At 35.5% G+C, this 26,454-nt stretch overlaps 1 protein-coding gene across 2 annotated transcripts in view; it reads left to right on the plus strand.

Moving 5' to 3' along the window:
• The window catches only part of LOC149064927 (uncharacterized), a 107,563-nt gene that overhangs the window by 54,379 nt on the left and 26,730 nt on the right, over nucleotides 1-26,454 (plus strand). The gene's annotated exons all lie outside the window — the stretch shown is intronic.

The following is a 26,454-nucleotide window of genomic DNA, read 5'->3' on the forward strand; positions in this document are numbered from 1 at the left end:
ATATGAAATCGTAATTTTTCTTGAATAAATATTTTATAGCCACGGCTATCTTAACACATGGGGCCCAACCGGGTGTGATCTAGGGGGGGAGGGGAAAGAAGTTCAGGTGCATTTCAGAGCCTCCATAATAATGAGATTTGCGCTACGATTTTTAAGAATAAGCATTTGAATTATTATTTTCAACCAGAAAATAAAAAATAGCAGAGGCGGGTCGAGAGGAAAAAAAAGCTACCCTTGCGGACCTATTTTTGTCGTCCCTTGACCACGTTTATTGGTCGACAAAGCTTTTTCCCCTTTCAACTGGGATTTTGCACCGTTTCTAGAACAGTGACCGCATAGGTCGCAAGGCCAAAGAGCTACTCGTGGGGAGTGAGGTCAGGATATCACTTACCTTGAGGGTCTACGAGGCCGTAAAGACGGCCCTCCTCTCAGAGAAAGTAGAAAATCTCGGAGGCAGTTCCTGTTCCTCATAAATTTAGTTCTTGGTCAAATATAATTTTTGAGCCCCCATGATAATGAAATTTGTCTATCACTTTTTGAGAATAAGCGTTTAAATCTGTACTCCCAACCTGGGGAGAGGGGCTCAGAACATCACTTTTCCTAGGTGCTCACGAGGCCGTGAAGACGGCTCTTCTGTCAGAGGAGTGCAAAATCTCAGAGGCAGGACTTGATAAGTCCGGGCCCTGAGAAAATACGAGTTTCTGGTTCCCTTGTGTATAGTGTTGTGACAGAGGCGTAAGTAGGGAGAGATGATAATATAGGGGCTGTGCCTTAAATGCATCAGTAAATACATTTTACAGGCGATTAAAAGTGAACGTTCAATCGTGATCACCCTGTATACGTGATTCAGCGAACACCTCGACTTATGAATATCGCAAAATATTTCCAATCGCAACGCAGTTGCCATATTACGATCATTTTTATTTTTTTGAGGTCGGAGAAGCATATAATAAAGAAAAAGCACCGGCCACCACATACTATACACACACGTTTTATTATCCTGCGACGTTACTCATATTACACAGTAACATGATGGCGTGCGACGGCAAGCCATAATTGTCTTATTGCGGAAGATTCATGGCCGCGTTGCCACCCTCATAACCCGATGCAATATTTAATGTCCGTCTGGTGCTCCTGCGTGTTTAGCTCAGCTTTTTTACTGGACTATCCATCCATCTACCCATCGCCATTACTATGAGAAAGACACTGTGCTGACCAGCTCTGTACTTCTTTCCTAAACATAACCACTGTTTTTATATAATCATTAACTTTTGGGAACGCATAGCCATTTTTTTAAACACGTGTAAGGTTTATTCGGGGTCATATAGATCGGGGTTTTCATTAATATACGCACGGATAACGTTTTCTTTCACTGATATGATAAGAGAACATTAATTGATATATTAACATAATTGAAACGACAATGATTAATGCACATTAATTGTGATTTAAAAATTTGAGTCATCAATTTCTGTCAGATTCAGGGCCAGAATTCAACTTGATAGGTATTTGTTGCTTAGAGTGCTATTATAGTGCACGCGTGTTTAAAATTGGTTAAAAACCCGAATTCCAACTTCTTTTAGCTTGAAATTCGGATTTTTAACCAATCGGAGACGACGCGGGTTTCCCAGAATCGGAAACAGGTGTGCACTATAATCGCACCTCTTTACATTTGAAGCCCCGCAAACTGTAAGTGGCACGGAGAAAAATGACCGAGGGCACATTGCATATTGATCGATGCTTAGATCAAAGATTTTCAGACATAGCGGGCCAAAAAAAAACCTATGAAGCCCGATTGCAACATGCCATACTGGTATTTAGACTTACACAGTGGCGTCCTAATGGGTGACCCCAATTGGGCTTAGGGAATAAAACGGACCCTCTGTATTATTGGAGAATCTTGATTTATTCTATTTTTTTTCTGTTTCGGACATCCTCGACCATAAATTCTGAATGGAGACCCTCGTCTGCCTAATATATGGATGAGGTAAAAATACCTGAATATGTAATAGCTAAAAGTCATCTTTTCATAAATTTCAATAGGACTAATATGCGACATTTTGGTCCTGCATTTTCCGGGATCATGCAAGTCAGGGTGCTCGTTGAGATACGAACGGATGTTTTCATTCACTGCCGTGATAAAAGAGAGCATTAATTGATATGTAATTATTAAGAATACGTAATTTTTGTTTACGAAATAGATGCGGCAAATGCGGAATTTTCCATATTAAATGAATAATTGCGAAAATTTGATTTAATACTTTCCCGCGAAATCTTGATAATTTTTATACTTTTTGAAGATAAATAGATAGCAATTATGCTAAGCAGTTGAATTTTACAAATTTCAAATAAGTGGAGCACTTTAATACTTGGCCTCGTAATTAAACTATAAAGAAAATTGTGTCCTTAGTTCTGTTCGCATTTGCCGATAAATGCAAAATTTTTGATTTGGAAACTTATTTATGAGGAATGCAAAATTTGAGAATTTTTTTAATGAATTTTATGGTTGATATCTCTGAACTTAAGGATCAGGAAATCTTATCTTAATTCGACCGATAAAAGGAAATGAGTAATCGTGTGATTGACCTATGAATGGCCAAGTGAGTGAGTTACCGTGTGAATAACGGAGTGAGCGGATGACCAATTTAGTGAGCGATTGCATGAGTCAGTGACTGTAAATGCCGCTACACACTACTCTGACGTTATGTCTTCTCACGTCACGTCAGAGACGTTGTAAATCGTGGAAATTCTGTGACACGGGAATTTCCACAAATCAGAATACACAACTTCTCTGACGTGAAGTAGTCCTACTTCACGTCAGAGTAGTGTGAAGCGGCCTTAAGAGTGATCGAGTGAGGGACCGTATGAGTGACCAACTGACCTGCTCACTCATCCACTCATTCACCAACTCGTTATCTGACTTACTGAAATTGTTTATTGGTGAATTTTTCTAGCTGTGAATTGTCATGGCGGGAATTTGCGTAGCGGTGGATTTTCATTTCGATGAATTTCGTGGCGTTGAACTGTTGTCGGGTTAATATTCCGGTGGCAGATTGTTGGCGATGCATTTTCCTCACATCCAGCTCGCGCTTCAAATCGAACCGTCATCCGAAATTTCCAACAAGTCCACTGACCTTCTCAAGATTCCATCCGCATATCCGACCGGAAATAATCCTTCAGTCAGGATACAGACATGGTATCATAACCACCAAGTCAACAAACAATCGTTAAAACACACAAATTCGATCGTATAGGCCATCCCTTCGGGAAATCCGAAGGGATGCCGGAGAATTTTTCGGGCACTTGAATTAGTCTGATTCATCATTACACGCTGTCTGTAAACTTAATGGCCAGAAAGAATCTGTAGAATTTACCGTGTAGGAGCCTCGGATACAGCAATATTTCATTCGTCGAGTGTCCCTTTACCCTCAACAAACCACTTACGATACATTATTATTAGCGACTTTTTTTTTTTGTTTTGGCTATTTCAGCAGTGGCCATTAATGATTTCAACACGTCCCATTTCATTCTTCATTCCGCCCGAGGAAGTGATAATTATAAGGTTTTTTTTTTAATATTTATTTTCATTTATTATTCTTTTACGGAACTACATTTATTTTATTTTTTTGGCTTTATTTCGCCAACACACTCATCATATCGCCATTAATCTCAATAAAAATATTTGTAGTGTGTACGTGATTCGTTATCGGTGGTATTCTCATTGGAAAACTATTTGGAGATGCATTCTTTTTCGTATTGAAATACATGTTTTCTTCCCGTAGGTACTGGTTCAAAAAATATAAATATTTAGTAAATATATATTTTTTGATAATTGTGTGTACCTTGGCCCTGGCAAGGATGAAAGGATCCGGGACAATTCTCATAATTTTTTATCTTTTCATGCTATAAATTAACACGCTATAATTAACAAGAAAGGCCCGTGAAATGTCTGACCGGGGGGTCCGCAGAAGATCCCAGCCTAGGGGCCTTGCTCCAGTATGTGGGGGGGGGGCCATGTGTACAGGGTCGACCAAAAACATTGACTTCTTGAAAGTTCATAAAAAATATATATAATCGTTTGTTGTATGAATATGCTGCTTGCATTAAAATTGGTCATAGACTTTAATTTGGTATTTCTAGGGAAGTCTCCCGAACATTTTTTAGGACACGCAAATGTTCTAAGCCTTTCAAGAAGGGGAGGGTACCCAAGTCTCCTAACTAGGCCAAAACAAATCTATTTTCCTACATGCCTGGGCATGTATTTTTTCCCACTACATATCCGACGTTTAGCCTGTAAAATTTTGATTCGGGCATGTAAATTTTCGGGGATTTGTCTAATTTTTTTGTAGAAGTTAAGCAAGTCTTCTGAGTATTTCTAGAATACGCAAGTCCAGTTTTTCAATGATACAAAAGTCTCTAAAAGCAGGGATGAAGAAATATATTGCTGGATATGCCCGAAACGTGTTTCTTCAACCACATGCCCGGCGTTATCATATAAACTATTGGTTCAGGCATGTGAAACTTTTGCAGACTTGTTTTGTCCAGCCCAGCTCCTGACTTTTCGTAGGTGGTGAGAAAATTTTGTAAAGTTAGGTGGGGTAAAGTATTCCAAGTATTTCTGAGGGGCGGGGTGATGTCAGTCTAAGCAATTTTAAGGGGTACGCAAGACTCCTAAGGAGGGGGTACTTGTATCATGAATCTCTGGAGAGCAGCATTTTTCTTTTTTTCGCCCGTGTCCCCTCCACTTTTGAACCATATTTTCCCTTATGGCTTGCCTTATCCAGAATCTCCCCAGTCCCCTTTAAAGAGAGATCCTTTTTGCTTATTGATTTTTTTTTAGATATTCACAGTTAACAACAAAATGTCTGAGTAAAATCGAACCCTGATTGTTAGACTTCTTGATGGGGGGGGGGGGTTGGGGTGGCTCTATGCAGTGCAGTCATAACATGGGTGAATTGAACCTCATTAATGACAGAAGACGCTGACCACAAGAATAATGTTTGGTATACATCGAATATCAAATACCAGAACCCCTGCACATTCATCATAGCTGTACGCTAATGGCATCAGGCTCATGGGGGCCATGCATTGTGATGGCTCTTATTCTATGCAAGAGTTCATTTTAGCCGTATCTGGGAGGAGCCTACCTGGCTCTACCAAGTTACATACTTATTCTGTAAAAAAAATAGCATCAGATTTCATTGTCGTGGTACCTTTTATGCACTCGAAGTCCCCAGGCTGTGATCGGTTGAGCTGCCATTCGCCAAGAAGGCATGGTCCTGTGGGCAGTTCTGCCTCTTTCTGAAATTAGTCCCACTTTCTCCCTTAACCCACCCATATTTCAGTAAGAAGCTTCTACATCTGAATTTTTTTATGGCATTCTGTGACAGCCCCCTCCGTAGCCAGTCATGGCTTCCCCTCCAACTCGATTTTTACCTGTGACCATTTTGGAATATCATAGGACTCTCTTCGGTCGAATGACGATTGGTTGAGAAAACCCAATCTAAAAGACATGGGCAAACTAAATGTATAACTCCGAAGAAAAACATGTTGACATATCCATAAGAACTTGCTTTGTAACATCTCTAATCCTATATCGTCCTGCGTTACAAAGCATGTCCCTATTTCATAAATCCCATATTTTATTTTCTCCTACAAAGACATTGATCCCTACCGTAAAGCCGTCGTTATAGAAGGGCGTAGATCTAGACGTATACCTAAATTACGACTTCCTTTCGTCCCACTCACCTTATAACAGAAAACACAATCATCCCACCATCCTTATTGGACCAGCCAGCAAAAACTTTTTCCATCGTTAAAAGAAAACTCATCCTCAACAAACATACAAACCTCTCAGATTTTGCTCGAATCTCCCGAATCCCATTAACCATACAAGTAGTTACGGATAATCGAATGAATCTAAATTCAATTCGTTAGCTTTCATTTTATTTTTGCTTGTTGTGGCCAATGGAGGAGGTGGCCCCGATTCCGTCTTTGACGGCAAAGTGTTTATTGAGGATCGTGTTTTTTTTTATTTTTTTAAGGAAGATGATGATAATACCTTAATCGTTCGATGTGTTTCGAGTGTTAACTTTTGGAGGAAAAACCTCTTGGAAGGGCCCCACCCCTGGAGCCAGAATGAGTGCGGTGTTTTAATAAATATTAATGTAATGAGTGAATTATGGCCCTCTGACCGTTCGTTGTTCGTGATTTGGTGCCTGATAGCGGTGTGTGTAAACTGATAACACTAAAATATCGAGACTAATTTTTTTTTCTTGTTCCTAGTGTGATTTATCTTAATTCTTTCCCGAGACCGAGAGCCTTGTGTCGGCACCTCCCACGGGCATGAACTCGTCTTGATTTTTCAAAGGTATTCGATACGGTACCCGAAGTGAAACCTAAAGCAGGGGTTGTCAAACTGTGAGGCGTTATTCCCTGGGCAGGCGCCGAAATTTTCGTTGGAGGAGAAAAAAGCTTCAGAACTTTGAGAGCTATGAAAATATTTGATTGTTGAACTATCGCAATAATTTAATTATTATAATGAAACTGCACGGTTGGTTTCCTTGAACAAACCATTTTAAAATGAATAAAACACTTGAACGGGAATGCAGTATTAGCTTTCGCAAGCCTGCGGTAGGTGTGTTTCAATAAATGAGAAACGCGGCGTTTTGAAGGTAAATTTTTGAAGTTTACGCGGAAAGCGCGTGTGGGTTTTTGAAGCTAAGGAGAAAAGGCGTGCAGCCTTTCGAAGATCACAGAAAATGCGTATGGATTTTTGAAGATCACGGAAAATGCGTGTGGATTTTTAAAGATTACCGAAAATAAGAACTGCATGTAGATTTTTTGGCATAGTTTGGTTTAAGCAGAGTGTGGATTTTCAAAATGCATAGAAAGTGTAGATTTTTCAATCACAGGAGAATCACGTGTGGATTTTCAAAAAAACACAGGAGAATCGCATATGGATTTTGAAGCTTTGGGTTGCACGGAGCGTAGATTTTGAGGGGCACAGTTGAGGCACGTCAGTATTTTAGCAGCTCAGGATTGACATTTACAACAAAAAATGTGTAGGAAACCGTGTATAAAATATGACAGTATATTACACAGAAGTTAGCAGACAAACGTCACGTCACCGCATTTATTGCATCAGTCATTCCCCATGTCTCACCTAATTAGGGCGAGCGGGAGCAAGTTGGTTTGTAAGTGAAGAGTTGCTCGCACATGACATTTTTTCGCGGAAATCTCTCGATGCATTGAATTTCATTAGTGCAAGAGGTTTATTATAATAGCCGTACATTAACGACTAGTGCGTGGGTAGAATACGGTGTGTTTTTCCTCATGGTAAGGGACACAAAGAAAAAAACCAACATTAATACCACAAAGAAATCCAGTTTGGTATAGAGGTCGGAAGATGTCCTAAGTGGAGTAACCGAGGTCTTGAGCATGTTAAACTGGCCATGATCGAGTTCAAATCCTGCCGTATTGTTGAATTAATATTAACCGGCGTTTCTTCTAGACTTATTTATAATATTCTAGGAAATTCTCGTCAAAATACTTAAATATGTACCTAATAGAAAAATATCTAATTTTTTTTTTTTTTTGTAAATAGTCAAGCTCGGTTATAACGGCATCGCAGATTTCGGCAAAATTTTGTAGTTATAACCGAGGTGTCGTTACAACTAAGATTCACGTTTCCAAGACCTTTCAAGTATAAAAAATGCAATCAAATAGTGTTTATGAAGTTGTGTTAAAAAAATTAGGGCGTCCATATTTGATCAGGAAAAATACCGAAAATTGAGATTATAAATACAGGACATCGCCAACTCTCGTCAGAAAAGTTGCAAATTGTCAGCCAAATCACCAATTATTCCTTATAAATAACTCCCTTGACCAGAAATGCTGTGGTACTAATTTTCCTAGTAATTTAAAATATATTTCACAGAAAAACAGTTGAATTTTAGACGACAAATGTGTGAGATTAATAGATTTTTTAGCCATAATTTTCACCATAATACAATCTCCAAATTATGCAAAAATCGGATTTATAGCTCAGCTTCGTTGCTGTAACAAAAAACTACTAACTTAATTATACAGGGCAGTTTAGCTCAAAGTGACTTCAACACGCTCTTTACAATAATAATTATGCAGGGTGTTTTTTAGTTCAACGGACAAAAACAGGCTCTTCACAATAATATCTCGAATCCCCACATGTAAAGCAGCAAACGTTCATCACTCGCAATAAAATATGATAAATGAAAATAATATAATTATGATTGTACAAAGCCACAATATTCCTCTTTCGAATGACACCAAACATGCAGGAGATCGTAAAGTAATATAATGGATTAAAAATTATAAGAAACTCAGTACGTCCCAGTGGCCAACTGCATAAGTCGCGCGACGTACAGAGTTGTGGGGTTGATTGATAATAATCAATTATAAACTAAAAGATATTAATTTATAACCATTGTCGTAAATTGTATCACTGAAACAAAGATTTGCCAGAATTGTGTAGAGCCAAAACAGAGAAAAAATAAATATTACACAACACATAAAATACGATGAAAGAAGAGATTGAGATCGATTAATAAAAGATAACTAATCGATTTTTCAGCAGGTTAAGAGGAACGCCCAGAATTACAACAATTGAGCGGTGTTCCCACGCTCTTTATATATACGGTTACGCTCGCTTTTTTTTTGTACGCTATAAGTTAACAAGTCAGCTTCTCTTTAGCCCCTCACCTTTGTAATTTTACCGAAGGTAACGGGGCTAAAATCGACGATCTATATACGAGTATATATTTTCGTAAGGCTTTTAAGGAGCGCATCTTTTAGTGTTATTATTTTACTTTTTTTTGGGCGTTCACCTGTCGTAAATATGGAAAATGTAGACAAGATAGTAATAGTGTTATCCCAGTTAAAAATGGACGCAACATTCTTTAACAGTATAAGTATTTTTTTTAGCAGAAAAATATCCAATATGTCACAGAATGAAGCTTTATTGGCAGGAATCTTCAACCTGGTGCTCGCAAAAGCGCCTTTCCACCATTCCCATCTACACACGAATTAAATTCACATTTAAGTATTAGAGGCGGATTTAACGGTGGGCTCACCGGGCACCCTGACTTCTGAAGGGCCCTCGAAAAACCCAAACTTTACACCTTTTCTAATTTGAGCTTCCCAATATTTTCTTTTGCGTCCAGGGCCTCAACTGACTTTAATCCGCCATTGGTATTAGTCAAGGGCGTAGCGAGGGGGGGGGGGGGACTTGGGGGTCTGGTCCCCCCCCCCGAAATGTGAGAAAATGACCCAAAAAAGGGAAAAAGATGGCCAAATCCATTGTTCTGTCACTTTGGTCCCCCCCCGAAATGAAGTGGTCCCCCCCCCGAACGAAATTTCTGGCTACACCCCTGGTATTAGTTGCTATTTTGATCATCTCCAGAAATGTATTAAACATTTGGATGCTCGGTTTGAGTTTTATGGAAGAGATTCTGATTCCTGTAATTATAAATTAGGATTTGCTGAGCTTAGTGTTGCTACTCGACAAAAGCTAGGCTCACGTTCATGTCCGGATTGGTCCAATAGTCATTCGCGAATATTTGCTTCCAATGCTTTCCTCCCCGTGGTGCAATGAAGCACCAGCGCCATAGGCTGGCTACATACCAGGGTTAGACAAATCTATCGTCTGACATGCCCGGGCATTTAAAATCTTTCGTCGATGCAAGTGTTCCTACCCACATGAGTCAAATACCGCAGAAATGTGTGATGCAAATGTGTTAGCAACGTATTTTGATCTATTTTTTCACTGTCCATGTATATATATCAGCCCGGAACGGTCATGGGGCCCTCATATACTGCAACTGGGTTGTTCTGGAAAATGGAAACCTCACTTCCAGTGAAAATGTTTCCCCCGATATTCACGGGAGATAAGACAGATTGCATAAAAACTTACATTTTTTTTGGAAAAATATATTTTTATGACATGACCATTTTCCACAGTTGCTATTGAAACACAGTTGCTATTTTAAAAGGTCCGGAAAGGATAAAAATTCTGACTTATTCTGAAATTGTAGGTAATATTTAAGTGCCTTTCTCATCTACACAAAAATATCGGGAAAAAAATACCATTTCAAAAATATGGGATTTTTGCTGCTACCTATCCAATCGCAACTAAACTATCTAATAATTTAAAATGCGTAGTAGTTGGATTTAAACTGGTATGCAGCATGAAAATTAACAAAATGTGTGACAATACTATACATTATTGTTTTTTGTGGTGTATATTGGCATAAATTTTATGCGCCATAGTACTAGTTATGTTTTTATGTATAATAATTACAAATCCCAATCCACCGGCTAAATTTCCCTGATTATCATTTGTTTTTCTAAACAAAATAAGACCAACAATTTTAATGATAAAAATTGTTTTTTCGGGTCGTTGTTGTTTTTTGGCCGCGAAAACCTTATAGACTATTTATAGACAATTTTAATGATATCAGCTATAATACTAATATATATATATATTTGATTCACAACTTCATTGGCAACTATTATACTCTTGGCTAATAATGGAATTCCACCCCCCCCTCCCTTTCCATCAGTTTCTTTTCTGATTATATTTCTTCATCCTCATACAATAATCGATTTTATATGAATTTTTTAAATTTACATCATTTTTTTTGCACAATAATTATTTTTATTGAACAATAAGCTCAATAAAAATACAGGGTGTCCCATAAATTCGTGAATAGTTTAAAGACTCGTAATAATTAAAGAAATCGGTATATTTGTATGCGGTTTGCGAAAAATTTACTCTCACGAAGGGGTACTTTTTTCTCTTTTGGTACAGAAAAATAAGTTCTAATTTTTGTCGACGGAGGACGATGCTAGAAAGCAAATCATTGGAAATATGTGAATCGGAGTCATATGATGCAGGGTGACTAACAACTCATTTCTGAATTCCATGTTACTGGCACTTAAGGTTTTGATTGTGATGTTGAAATTGGTGGATAAAGCACTATCGGCTGTCGATTTACAAACGTTTCGGACGCAGAAGAGAATGAAGAAAGGTTCAGGTCCAATCACTCCTGCCGGATCGGTTTCCCTCGCCCTCTATCGACGAAAATTTGAACTAAATTATTTTCCTGTTTTAAAAAAAACAAAAAAAACACATTTATTCCCCCATCATGAGACACTTTTTCGTGAAACCGCATTCAAATATACAGATTCCTTGAATTTTTAAAAATGTTCGAATTAGCAAATTTATGAAGACCCTGTATTCAATAAACATCTGAAGCCAATTGATCAACACTCGATATCACCTCAGGAAGTTCAGACCCGTAATAAAAAAAGAAATGCATTACATGCTAAATAAATAATAAAATGAAAATACATATTCAAAACTCATAAAAAAAAACCCGAGGCCATTTTTTCTGAATAAAATCATAACGACTATTTAGATATGATATCAGCTATAATAACATATTTGAACCACAACTTCATTGGAAATGATTATACTCTTGGTTCGCAATAATCCACCCCTGCCCATCATTTTTTTTTTCTGATTATTGCATCAGGTTACGCAACTTATTGAAATGACCTGTTTTAAGCTTTTTCCGACAGACACCAGGTATATATTTTTTTTTCTTTTTCACTCCTTGTTAATAATTTGCTCGTCGGTTGTTGACCTTCGTATCATTATTCTCATCCCAAGTACCGTAAATGTTTTTATTATCTTCATTCGCTATTAGTCTATTTTCTTTTATAAAGATTATTATCCTACCAATTATATATTACAGACCTACACGTAAGAAGTGCATATGGGGATAATTTGATTATTTATGTGCGGCCGGCACGGTTCTTACATGATGAAATGTAGATTTCTTAGTGATATGGTTTGTTTTGTTAGTTTTATACACCTTGATGAATAGAATATACTTAATACAGTGAAACCTCGATATAACGATACTCTACGGACCAAGAAAGAAATATCGTGGTAGAGAGGTTTTCGTTCTATCGAGAGGTAGCATTATCATTAGGCGCCGCCAAAACTTATACTGTTGTATCCCTTCTAAATTGGCGTTGTTAGGTTAATGCCACCATAACATGCATTTCTGAGTGTTTATTCACGGGAAAAAAATTCTAATTGATTGATGAATAAAATTCAGTAACCGCTGTTTCACCCTGTAAAGTAGTTCCTTGTACAGCACTGATGTGCACTACACAAAAAGCAGCTTTACGGCAATTTCATTAGTAATTTTAAAGAGTAGATAGTGCAAAAATGCTTCAGAAGAAGAACCGTTGAGGAATTTAAAAATATGTTGAAGTTGCGATTTTGAGCGAAATGTAATAAATATCGTTTTAGCAGTTTCGAAACCTCTTCAAAAAATATCGTAGTAAAGGATATCGTTGTATTGATAATTGTAAATAACATTAGAGTATAGGCAATTCCAAAAACGATTTGAAAAAAAATTGTTGTAGAGGGGTTTATCGTTGTATCGAGGTTTCACTGTATTATAGAATATTGTTACGTGCCAGGAGTTTGGAGAATTTTGAAGTTTTCGTAACTATTCAGCAAAATAGTGTTATCCCTTTCTGTGTGTCCGTGTCATAACGGAAATCACCAAACCCTTGTTATGAGCTATATATTGTATATCTCATGGATTGGTAAATACTTTGAAAATTCATATAAAGTGAAAGAATTGGCATGTTTGTGTGTGAATGCGGTTTGTGAAAGCGGGTTTTTGTTTCAGAAAAAAATTGGTGCAGTTCAAATTCTTGTTGATAGAGGGCATTGCAAGAAAGCAGATGAGGATTGATTGGACCTGAAACTTTTTTTTTAATCTCTTCTGTGTCCGAAACGTTCGTAAAGCTTCAGCCGGTGATACGGGGCTGAGATGAAAAACTTCACCAATAGTTCCATTTCCTTCAATGCCAACATCACAATGGAAACCTTATGTAGGTGCCAGTAATACGAAAATTCAGAAATGAGCTATTAATCGTACATCCTGCATTTTATCAGACTGATTTTGCATATTGAGTGATTTGCTTATTTGCGGCGCTCTCTATCGACAAAAATTTGAATCGATTTTTTTTGTAAACCCAAAAAACCCCTTCTAGCAAACCACATTCAAATATACCGATTTCTTCAATTTTTAAACTAAAGTATTTACAAATTTTAATGATGCCCTGTATTGATTTATATAACCCTAAAGGTAAAGTTGTACGAAAAAAAAACATACATTATTACTTTTGTTATTAATTACTTAAAAAATCATCATCCCGATGAACTTCCTATAACTGTCGGGGAATATATAATTTAATAATATAATAATAAATAATAATAATAATTTAATTATTAATATAATTTAATACTCGATACGGTAATGGTTATACTTCCGAAATGAAAAAAAAAATTATAGGTAGAATCCATCATTTCTCTCTTACTTTGTATTAAATGTTTTTATACTAACTATAAGTGTATCAGATGGTGGAATGGAAGATGAGATATACAGACCCCAAAAGAAAGGTCAGTAGTGTATAACAGTCAGGGTAAACGGCGCGTGATGTCCGAAGATTGATGGCCATTTGTTTGTAATCAGCTCGTATATTTACCGTGGTCAGTTTGGTTATAAGTAAATATGGCCCTAAGATAATGGTTGGTGGATAACGGAACGGAAATTGGATTTCAGTTATGGAAAATGTGTTGTCTCTTTATTTGTGTATGGACATAAATCCGAAATGTTGCCGATCCAAGGCCGCGATCTTCCTTTACTTATCGATGGCCATTTCTTTTATATGTAGGCCAAGTTAGAGATTAATGGCTTCTGGTGCACTTGATGATTAAGTTGTTTGGGTACATTCTGATCAATCCATGGCTTTTTGTTTTGGCTGTGAGATATTGGGATTCATCTACGAATTTTTTCGTTTTTACCTGATGGATTGGTTGTAATTCTGATAATGTATCAACCTTTATACTGCGCTGTGAGACTCGAAAACTTTCATTGGGAATTTTTTAAATCACTCGGTAACTATTTTTTTAAGAATTTGATAGAAGTGATGAATTGTGAGATACACAAGTACTTCCGAATCTTTCTAAATTATTCAGACTTGTGGAGCACTTCAAGGTTGAATAGTTACTAAGGTATCAGGTAAATTTGACTGAGTCGTAAAATATTAAAATCTAGATATTAACTGCAAAACGGTCAGTACACAGCCCATAGAAATATTTTCTTATTGAGAATTTCTAACCATACGAATGAAGACCTAGGAGGTTTTGACCACTACCTAAAGTAGCAGTGTTTCCAACAGCTGTAAGTCTGGCAATCAGTCTCACCAAGCCAACATCGAGCTCATCCAGAGTTAAAGGCTCCTACATATAGACCCTCAAATGTCAGTACCGCCCTAATAAAGCTAGCCTATGCGTCCAATCACTAACTATCACATAGTATAGCCTTAGCATAAATTTGTAGAAATGTCAAACGAATAATATTAGTCTCATGTATGCAGATGGGACCATTTTTACACAACGGGTTTTTTACGGTCAGGAATGTCATGCGGGATTATTTTCTCACCATAAATTTACTGAAAATTGATTCGTTTTGAAAATGTAGAGGCGATTCCAGAGCCTCTGAGCCTTTTTCGTTGAAAAGTATGTACAATATAACCTCTATTTTTCGTACAGCAGTGGGACAATAGAATTTGTCCGTAACAGAAAGGTAACCGGTCAGTAAATGTTCTTATTGAAGAATTGGAAATAAAACTTTATTATTTAGCCGTAAAATAGTAGTGACCACATCAGCAGGGTGTTCGTTAAGATGAATTATCCTCGACATAATGATACGCTGCCGACCAGGAAAAAATATCGTTGTAGAGAGGTTATCGTTATATCGAAAAGTCGCATTATTATCAGGTTCCGTCAAATTTACGAAATTTTGGCATTTCTTCTGAATTGGTGCTGTTAGTATCACCATAAAATGAATTTTTGGGCACAGGAAACATTTGTAATTGATTTACTGATGAAATTCAGTCAGTTGATTCGCATTGTGAAATAGTTTCACATTTATGCACAGCACAAAGCAAAGCTCCACGGCAACTTCCATAATATTTTCAGAGGGTGAAATACATAGCGAAAATATAGCAAAAATAAATAAATACCAATGTTGTTATTACACACCCTCGAAGAAACAAAAACTGGGGAGGAATTAAAAAATATATTGAGGTGATATTGAGCGAAATATTAAAAATATTGTAACAGTTTCTTGAAATCGTCTTTTAAAAACATCGTTATAGAGGGATTTATTGTAGTAAATGATATCGCTGTGTCGAGAGGAGTTAAACATTAGAGGCTATAGGCAATTTCAAATACGATTTGAAATATATCGTTGTAGAGAGATTTCAGACAGATTTCACTGCATATAGATATCGAACCGCAAAATGTCGAAGTCCAGTCATGATCTATCTCGATGGAAATACGGCAAGAGGAGGTTCATCAATTGACAGTAAACTCTATATAAGATCAACACACTTCGTATATGATCGATAAATTTTGATTGTTCCCGTTATTAGATCGGTTCCCACGATCCAAGGCTATCGGAAGTGTGTGAATTTCAATCGCCAAGCTGATCATAATTCGCCAAATATTTTAACAAGTTCTATAGTTATTTTCAAGGGCTTATGAGGTTAGAAGAAAAGACACCCGAAAAGCAAAGAAAACGGCGAAAAAAGCAAATATCTATTCTACTTGAAGACAAAAGAGAATGATTTTGAAAATGATGGACTTTTTCTTGAGGAAATTCCGAAGGCGCACCTTATTTTATTATTATATATATTTTTTTTCTTGCGGCCATTTCTCAAGGTATTCGGAAAGCATTTCTCTACCGGAACATAATATAATACCCATCATGCTAAAAAGTTGCTACCGGTTTGCGGTTTCCGGTTGTACCGCGGCGGGAAATTTCAAAGCTATTTCTTTATGGAAAGATTTGGTTAATGGAGAGGACGTTATATTTGATGGACGGCTTATTTATTTTGGTTTTGCCACAGTTGGTTGGGTAAATACTAACAAGGGCACCTGAGATAAAGTGATTAGAGATCCCGCTTCTTTTTTTAGTACCTTTTTCTGTGTTTTTTTTGTGCCCTTCCTGTACTTTCTGGTCAGTTTTTAGATCGGCCAGCCGGATGCGGGAAGTCACCACAAGACTAATCCATCTTACGAGATGATGATAAGCAAGGTCTTCTAGGGGTGGATATGTTTCTTTGTGATGATATTATGGGACTATAATAAAAGACTCGGCAAGATTTTTTAGGTATGGGAACGATATCGTGGGAATTTATTGCGGAAATTCCAAAATTGATGAATCCGCATTCAATAACATTTTAGCTAAATGGGTAATGAACATGGGTCTTTTATACCCTATCTTTCTTAAAAACTTATTTCTTCTCCGCCTCTCTCCTTGTCAGTCATTTTTTTGATTAATTTTGGAAATGATTTTCATTAGTTCTGGAAAAAATTTTCATTAATTTTTGAAGTGATTTTCATTAATTTTTGAAGTGATTTTCATTAATTTTTGAAGTGATTTTCATTAATTTTTGAAGTGATTTTCATTAATTTTTGAAGTGATTTTCATTAATTCTGGATTTTTTTCATTTCTTCTGGAATTACGTACAGTAGCCTATTCCTTTTATTAATTTCGAAATTCAATTATGAATTTCCATTAATTTTTGTTTCAGATGTTCACATTTTTTCTGGTGGTTCAATGCTTTTCTGAGAACTGTTCAGGAAAAAGATCATGAAAAACGAGTCTCTTCCTCTTCTTTCAACAAAAATTTTGATCATTTTTGTCGCACCACGGTCATTTTTCTGCACACGAGGGCTAATTAGACTGGGACCTACAATTTATTACCGATTCCGCACGGCAGGCTTGTTTTTTATACTTATCGAGAGGTTGGTGCGCTATCCCCTCGATGGGGGACTCCCTGCGGTAGCAATTTTTTGCTGCCGTCAAGTCGCCGTTTTTTGTTGTACCCCTGTGTCAGGAACGTTTTCTGACAAGGACGAACCGGGTATCGAACTCGCGACACCTCTAAACATCCTTTGGTAATTTAGGCGAGCATCTTATTGACCGGGCTACCGCGCCCAACAAAAATTTTGGTCTTAAGGGTCGACCAATTAGTAAAGTCAATTGGGGACACCCATGAAGGGAGGGGGAGTTTCGCATTTGTTGACTTTTTCTGACGAGGCGGTGGGGAGGGGATTCGAATGGTGATCACGTAAGCGATTGGGTATGAAAATATGAAATTGAGAAATCTATTACTAGATATTCGATGGCACATAATTTTTTACAAAAAAATTTTGTCAAAAGTGTAAATTCGGAGGATTTGGAAATTATAACCATATTTGAAAACTTTTGAAAATGTGTTGTACTGTATCGGAAAAATAATTTCTCTCAGATAGTTAATAATTTCTCTCAGTTTTGTTAATCAGTTTAATTTTGTTTCGATGTAGTGCCATCTGTGTATTAGATCAATTAATACATATTAATTAATTAGAACGAAAGATTTCCGTTTAGTCCCGGAGAAATTTTTTACAATTGTTGAATTAAACATCTTAAAAAAATGAATGACGATAAAATAACATATTCGAAATAAATTTTATGTTGGATAATATTTTTTTAACGTCAGTTGAAACATTATTAGCATAAAAAGTATGATAAATAAAATATTTAAAGTACTACCAAAGAAATATGTTGCAAAAAATCAAGTTTATAAACCCATCTTTTGGAAAGGAAGAGAGCATTTACTGTGCTGTCGAGTTTAACCTTAGATAACTAAACATTCGTATAATAGACTACCCAATAGCTTATTTACTGTGTAACAATGATTTAAGTTTAATTAACTAGGATTAAAGGTGTTCTACCTGAACTTTTCGACTTAAAGGAGTTGTTACAAATGATGAATATATGTAGTGTGAACATAAAATAAAACTAAGGTATCCAACTACGTTTACATACCCTTAAAATTACGTTTTACATTTTGGAAGAAAATATACATTTATTTATATTTTTTTGTGAAAGGGTTATAAAAGTGTAAGAAGGCAGTCGGATATCTTAAGTAAAAACTAATCTGCTGAGACAAGGATACGAGGCGAGACATAACAGCCCACTCGATAAGCTAGTACCCAAATAATGTAAATTACTCCGTGAAATTCCCACTTGCTCATGTCGAAGTTAGTCCCAGCTTGTTTGCATAAAATGATCGATGAAGATCAAGGTGCATTTTGATATTCTAGACGATAATCACAAAATACGTACGACTTGAAAAAAATTTAAGTGGCAAAAATAGTCCAATGTCCGAAAAGTGATTAGACATGAAATAACCTTTTAGCTTTTGAATCACTAGTTCATCAACATTGAGATTTCAATCCACACAAGTACCGTAGATAAACTTTAGCAAGAAATTGAGTGGACCCGCTTATTATCATTATTATTGCATTCTAATTATTTCTATGCCTTTTCCCTCAGACTCCTTACGGCGAGTCTTTCTTGCCCTATATCTGTAGGAATTGAGTCGTTTTCCCAAGGTTAATTATCTGTTTTTTTTTTGTACTTTTTTTGTCTTTTGGTCACTCATTCACCTGGCCCCTCGTTTTCTACGTTCACTTTTGGTCGTTCACATGCTTGCACTCTTCCGCTCATTCACATGCTTGCACTCTTTCGTTCATTCACATGCTTGCACACGCATTTGTTCACAAATGCATGCCGACACTGTCCGCCACTCTTTTGGTCTTTCGTTGACCTGGTTCCTCGCTTTCTAGGTCACTTTTTTTACCATTCGCTTGCTTGCACTCACTCTAGGTCACTCTTATAGTTATTCATAATATGCTTGCACACGTTATAGGTCAATGCTCACTCATATACTTGCAGATTTTCTAGGAACTCGTTTGACCATTCACTGACCTAGCCCTTCGCTGGGCAGAGGTGGATTTATGGCAGGTTTTACAAATTTTGGAACCCACTAATTTTCTTGGTCACTCATTCCTCAAATTTACCGCCTTGCTCTATAGTCCGTTAACCCCCCCCCCCCCCCGTTAATACGCAGCTGCTTAGCTCGTTTGCATAAAATGATCGAGGCAATAGCCGTGAAGTACGGCAGTACGACTTTGAAGAAAAATAAAATTTGTAAGCGGCAATAATATTGTCTAAGTCCAGAAAAGTGATTAGACATGACCTTTTGAATCACAAGTTCATCGACATTGAGATTTCAGTCCACACAAGTACCGTAGATAAACATTAGCAAGACATTGAGTGGACCCGCTTATTATCATTATTATTACATTCTAATTATTTTTTTGCTTTTTTCCCCAGTCCTTCCGGCGAGTCTTTCTTGCCCTATATCTCTAGGAATCGAGTCGTTTTCCCACGGTTAATTACCGTTTTTTCCCGTGTTTTTTTGCATTTCGTCAAAAAAAACCAACAAACCCGTGCGACGCAATACTTCTATGAAAAAATACAAATAATTTTCTAATGATTTCAAAAAAGCTCATCATCATAGCCGTATATTTCCAAAGAAAACAAAATTAATTATACCGAGAGGCAGTAGTTCATTTTCCAAGAGAAGTCAACACGTACATGTCCGTACACAAAAATGTATTAAATTACATTTTAACGAGTTTTTTTCCTCCACTTTACGAGTTCTATTGTATTATGGTAGAATTATATATTGTGGCGCGTTTTTTTGCCCCTGATGGTAAGAAAAAAGTGGCCACGTGCAAAGGAGCACGTCCATTTGTATAGACAGAGGAATCGTATCATGGATCCAATCGTCTTATGTACTTGTTAACAGAACTTCCATTATGCTTTCTGGAAATGATTTAAGCCTTTTCTTCTGATGAGTAGAGCGAGACAAACAAAAAGAAAGCAAAACGTCTACTGGGGCCTCCGTGACGTCACAATAACTCTACTGTCCATTTAGTAGCTAGCGGCTTTGTTTTCATGTCTTTGAGTGGTAATGGATCAAACAAAAAAAGTAATGTGATGTGAGAACAATTACAAATCGACGGGAGACTGATAAACGCATTACAATCCCGAAGTAATTATTAAAAAAAAAAGCTTTTGTTCCGACTCTTGTCAAATCGGTAGAGCTGCGGCCATATTACATGAATAGGAAGAGGCGAAATAAGCAAGAATATTGTTAATTATTACCAATTAAATGGATTTCGTGGTTTGTTATTACTAGAGTCTGCATTATATGCTCTCAAAAGGGGCAAATACGGCAAAAAAACGCTGTAATATACACTAAAAATCAAGATAAATTTGTATTTAGAAATTCCGAGATATGCCATGAAATAAGTATGTACGAAAATAAAAACAAATTCATCTAATAATGCCAAAGTATGACACTGAAAATGGAAAAATACTTTATAGGCAAAAATGGGGAAAAATATGCATTTAAAAGTACCGAAATGTGAGGTTTTCATTAAATATGAATTTTTATCAATTTTGAGAATTTTTCATTAAATATATTCATTAATTTTGATTTTTTCATAAAATTTCAATTTTAATTAATTCTGAAAAATTATTTTCATTGATTGTGAATTTTCATTTATTCTGAAATATTTTTTATTTATTACTATGAAAATATTTTTCATCCATTACAAATTTTCATGAATTTCGAAGTACATAATTTCATGATTGATGGGAACAATTATTTCTCATTAATTCTGAAATAATTCTCATTAATTCTGAAATAATTCTCATAAATTCTATATCTCATAAATTATATCGATACATCTCATCATTCATAAATTTTCTCTCAAAATTCGTTCCTTATTATATATTTTCAAAATTGTTTTGAAATTCTTTCTTGAAGTAATTCTGAAATTACTACTTTCATCAATTCTGGAATAAATTTCTTCATTGAAGTTTATATATTTTAGTCTATAGTTCTATAAATTTTGTAACTATGTAAGCGTTTCAATCAACGGGGTCACTGCTAGAAGCCCCGAGGGCCACATAGGTCCATGGGCCATGCGATAAAGGGCCTTCTGGTCTATGCCATAGTTTAGCCATTCCCTGCTCTCCATATTTCCACTAATTTCTACTTTATTCTGGAACGCCTCCTACGGATTTGTTTTTCAAATTTTTTTTCGACTGAGTTGATATTAAATTATATCATACGTATTCTATGCTCGATCCTTTTCTCTCGTGCAAGAAATTTGGTACTGAGTGCTTTTCAATGAGCGCCGAAGTATTCTCGTGCAACCTGTCGGAAATGCCTCTCGTATCCCTATAGCCTCGTTAAGTCTAAATCGTCTTCAACTGTCAAATGAATCATCCAAACTCAAACTCTTCAAAGCTTTCGGTCACAACCAGTCATTTCCTTAAAAAGATGTTATCAACGGTAGCAAAAGGAACGGGATTCCACTTTTCTTCGATTGTTCTTGCAGAATCGTGAAAGGGACGGTTTTTTTGGTGCTCGAGGACGCTCTTTGAATTCTTGGTGGCATGGCATGCTTTTACATGTTTTGCATTCCTGCCGAAGAAAAAAAAAAAAAAAAGAGAAGAAGAAATGTTTTCTCGCATTCTTATCTAGAGTGAGCGTCACTGGACAGAAATTTTTCACCTTTTTATCTTGTGAGAAGAGCGGGTCCGGGTATTATTATAAAAAGAGAGGATCGAGGTTAAAAGAACATCCGGCCAAAAGAAGAGTGACCACCCGCTGATCGGTATCTTAAGGCATTTTCAAGTGCCGATAATGGAACTCTGAAACACACAAGTAGTATCCAAGGAAACATTTTGTTTGAAAATCTTTTTAGCTTGAGAATATTATTACAGTATTATGGAATAATAATAGACTTTTCGTATAAAAGTCGCTTCATTGCATCCGAACATTCTAGGGAAATCAGAAATGATTATTACACTTTTTGTTTAAAATAAAAATTTCTATATCGATTTTCGTTTTGAAAAAAATTTACGGAATAGTATATAAATACACACACACAGTAATAAAAAAGCAATTTGAAATTTTCGGATATTTGTGAGATTTGTTCAGATACATTTTTTTCTATGCATAAACCGTTTTCGATTTGCCAAATGACCTCATGTTTACATTCACATGGGAACTTTTATGGTAAATATTTTGTTTTTGATGTATAAATTAATTTAAACTTCATTTTTTATTGGCAAACTGCTATGGAATAGTCTTACAAAGTCTTACAAATTCCTTATTTTCCGCGTATCCAAATTTTTTGGAGGAAAGGGTGCTAATCTTTTCGACCCTGATACAAAACTGGCTATAATTCCCCCCCCCCCCCGATTCATTTACGTTTTATTGTACTTATGTCAAAAATGCCTCTTAAAAATTTTCATTTTTCAAAAGAACTTTGGGTCGATATCTTTGTTAAGATCATTAGAATTAGGTACACGTATGTGTACAACTGGAAAATAGAACAATTAAAAACCATTTAATACTGTTATACACTAGTGCGCCGATCTAGCAAAGGAAGACCCCCTGCAGCGGTTCAAATCCTTTCGTGGATACGCAAACTTCCTTTGTGTTCATTGAAAAAAACCGATTCCAGGTGGGTCCAGTGAAAAAAGTTCAAGAATCGTTCACAACACCGTTCAAATTACTGAACAACAAATTGCGAATGCTTTCATTGCATCATCCGCTCGATAATATATACGCACCTTTAAACCTGAGGGTCCTCATATGCGGACCCTCTGGAACGAAGACGGTAAGAGTAGTTTATATATATTTATATATATAAATTTTTCACACGCCCAATGGAGGTGGGTAGAAAGGACTCCAATCCGTGAGTCATGCGTGAATTCCCCCCACAAATTTACTTTAAAGAAGCTCGTGAAAAATCTAAGACACTACCTGAGAAGCGTCTTGACTCGATCTGAAATAATTGAAAAGGTAATGTTTAATGTTTGATTAAGGGAAATATAGGAGTTCCTACAAAAATTCGTTTTATGGAGCCTACTACTGTATTTTAAATTAAAATATTAGATGGGGGAAAAAATTAATCGATAGCGGTGGTTTTAAAGATTCTAAAGCTTCCAGTGTAACGCGAGTGAACCTACGAAAATCTTATAGTTATTGAATAAAAGGATGTCAAAAATGCTTTAAAATCAACATACGATCTGGTAAAAAGGGAGGGCGCGCAGATTTTGATAGCTAAATGAAGCCATAGCAGCAAAAATTCTGATCATTACTACTCTATTGATAAACTAAAAGAGTAGGGCTGTGTTTCTCAAACAGTAAAAATGTTGGTAAATTTTTTTGGTTAAAGAAAAAAAAAGTAAATTGATTATTTATTTAAAAAAATTATTAGTCAAAATGAAAAAAATTATCATGGGTAAATATAATATCGTAATGTTAGCGATACGCTTTAGAAAATATATATATAAATGCATCTGTGACTATATGCGTATTCCATTTTGTGCTTCATGCCGAAAAAAATAGAACTAATTTTAACAGCTGGATAAATAATTTAAATACATAAACATGATCTAAGATTTTTATAAATTACCCTACGGTCCCACAGTTTTCATGGCAAATACATGACAAAAAAACCATTACACCAATTTTTCTCTCCTGTATTTTACAAAGTAGTCCTACACCTTCATTGTCATTTCAGTGCAAAATACGGCTATGCAAAAATTACAACTTTTAAAAAAAAATCTAGAAAGAGTATTCTTGGTGTAAATTTTTGAGAGCTAATGGGGAAATCTTATGTATTCAGAGATTTATAAAATCGTACAAAATTGAGGAGGTTGAAAATAAAATTAAGGGAAAAAATTGTTCAACATTGCTGAACTAGATTATCTGTTAATAAATAACATATGCAATTAGCCTTGATTTTAATCGTCCTTATAATGAGCCATTTTATCTAAATAAAAGCTTTACTTTAACTGATTAAATTGCCTTGCTGTGTTTTTCATCAAAAATGTGATAACACCCTTTACATCCGTATTCACTAAAAGAAAAATCTATACGTTTTTATGGGGTGAAACGCAGAGGGTTCGTAAAATAAAATATTTAAAGTTTCAGCTTATTTATTTTTTTGAATGTAATGCAACAGTTCCTGGTTACAAATTTTACAAAGTTTCATTCGGTTTTCCACATTAATCATGCTATTAATATTTTTTTAAAATATCAGACAGCCGCAAAGAAGGCATTAAGTCTTACAAGGTATGTTATTTTATTTTTCTTTTGGAAAATTCCAAAAACCAGTATGTTTTTCCCGTCCCTGTTATTGAAACCACTAATTGGTGACGAGCAATTTTCGAGTGATGTTTCTTAGAACAAGAAGAAATGTAAGCATAACTATGAACTCATGTTTTCCGCGCAGCCAATGTCGATAGGCACTTGTCTTTGCCGCCAATTCCATCAACCAATCGTGTTGCAGGACTCGGGGCCCCGCCTCTCCGTTTTCCGTGACGTAGAATTTTTTCTCCCGTGACGTCACGTGGACACTTGTTGCTCTTCTTTTTTACGTTAGCCGTTCCGGAGCGCTAGGGATCGAATAGTTATCTGAAGTTGGCGATTTTAGTTCTGTCGCCAAAATAGTTTTGATATCGACAAAAAAAAAAAAAATTTATAATTTAATTTTTTTTTCTGTAATAACTTAATGAAAAAAATAAGTAACAATTTTTTTATAAAAAATGGTATTTATACTGCGACTTTTCGAAATTTTTTGATCAAATTATTATGAAAAATTGGTAATGCAAAATTCTTGTTTATTATAATTTGCTTCAGTGAGGTCTTGATAATAAGACAAAGTGGCCCCAAATTATTTTTGAATTATTTTGAATATTATTAATACTCACGTACAAGAAAAAAATTTTTGGGCTCCAGGGGGGGTCTCAAAAATGTTTGGGATCTTTTTAGAAGTTTCGTGAAAACCTCAGTGCCTAGCTAAATAACATTAATATTTTAAAATTGGGGGAAAAAAAAAACTATTCATGTATAGTGATCGTTATTTAAATACTGTGCCTACGGCTTTATAATATTCTGGGCGATTCCTTGTGCGAATCAGCTAAAAATACTATAGTATATTTGAAAAAGTAGGCCTTACTAAAACATGTCCTATAAACGTACTAACAATATTAAAGTATGCACGTACTTTTTACCTTGTCCTTAAGACCTGAACACAATTCCTTTCAAAGTTTTTCTCAAATACTTTTACACTTTCGCTCATATTTCTTTTGAATTTCAAGAGAATTATCAACTGATCAACTGACATTCGGCTTATTGCATTAGATATGAAAATTTGTCCCTAAAGCGTGACTTATTAATATACTTGCATTTGAAACCATTAAATAGGTGGTATTTTTAATAATTTAATATATATATGTATTTATAATTTTGGGAATCTTTTGAAATTTTCAAATACGTATTTCCGTCGATTTTAGTCAAAAATAATTACCAAAAAAGTAGTAGAGGTTTAAAAGTTCGTTTGTCAAAATCAAATTTCGTATGTGATTTTTGTGTATTGATTTAGATTCAGGAAAACGAGTTAGTTTGAATGTTATGTAAATAAGAAGAGTTTTAGTACAAAATAGAGCTTTTTAATATTTTTTTTGTCATTTTAGTATGCATATTATTCGTTTTGATTTCAATCATAATTGATAATACTAAAACATCAATGTCCAGAATAGATTGTTCTAATAAGTGTTGACTATATAAATAGTACTATTATGTTATTATTGTAATATATTAGTATCCTAAAGGTATCTAAATCTGCTGAGGTCGTTTCGACCTTCATTGGTCAAAATGTTTTTAATTCATTTGGTAATGGTTAAAGACATTTCTAAAAAAGAAAATCTGAATCCTCCCGGAATTCAGCTAAATCCTCTATGATTCAACGTATATTCGAATATACACAAGGAAAACCCATTAAACCAATTCCTTTTCTCAATTTTTTTTTAGTATTTTAGAAAGCCGCATCTTTCAATTGTAATTTCAGTACAAAATATGGCATGTAAGATGAATTTTACTAGACAAACTAGTACTTACTTACTATAAATTTTAGGTTCAATTAACCATTTTAGATAATTGAAAAATCCACTCTAATCACTTTCCACTTTAATTAAATTGCAGTTTTGTTGTATTGTTTATATTAAGAACATGCTAACAGCACCAATTTACACCCGTTTTCTTAAAATTATGAATTTTAAGAAATTCCATTTCTTAAATGATAAATTTTAATCTTTTTTTTATGGAAGTGAACCATAGATAACTGTTTCTTCTTTTAAAAAAAATCGATTTATTCGGATAATTTAGGATAACTTCAGATATTGCGTTGGCGACATTTTCACATCCAAACTGTAATAATATCCGTATTTCTCCGGAAGCCACCACATAAGAAAAAAAACCAAAAAAAACCTACAACAACCCCGCAGCTCCGAAACCCACGTGCGTTTTCTTTCTCGTAGTAAAAATTCATTC

This window comes from Pholcus phalangioides, unplaced genomic scaffold, assembly GCF_987345545.1.
Source record: "Pholcus phalangioides strain wild (caught in Gottingen) unplaced genomic scaffold, Ppha-v1.0 ptg000042l_1, whole genome shotgun sequence".
Taxonomy (NCBI): domain Eukaryota; kingdom Metazoa; phylum Arthropoda; class Arachnida; order Araneae; family Pholcidae; genus Pholcus; species Pholcus phalangioides.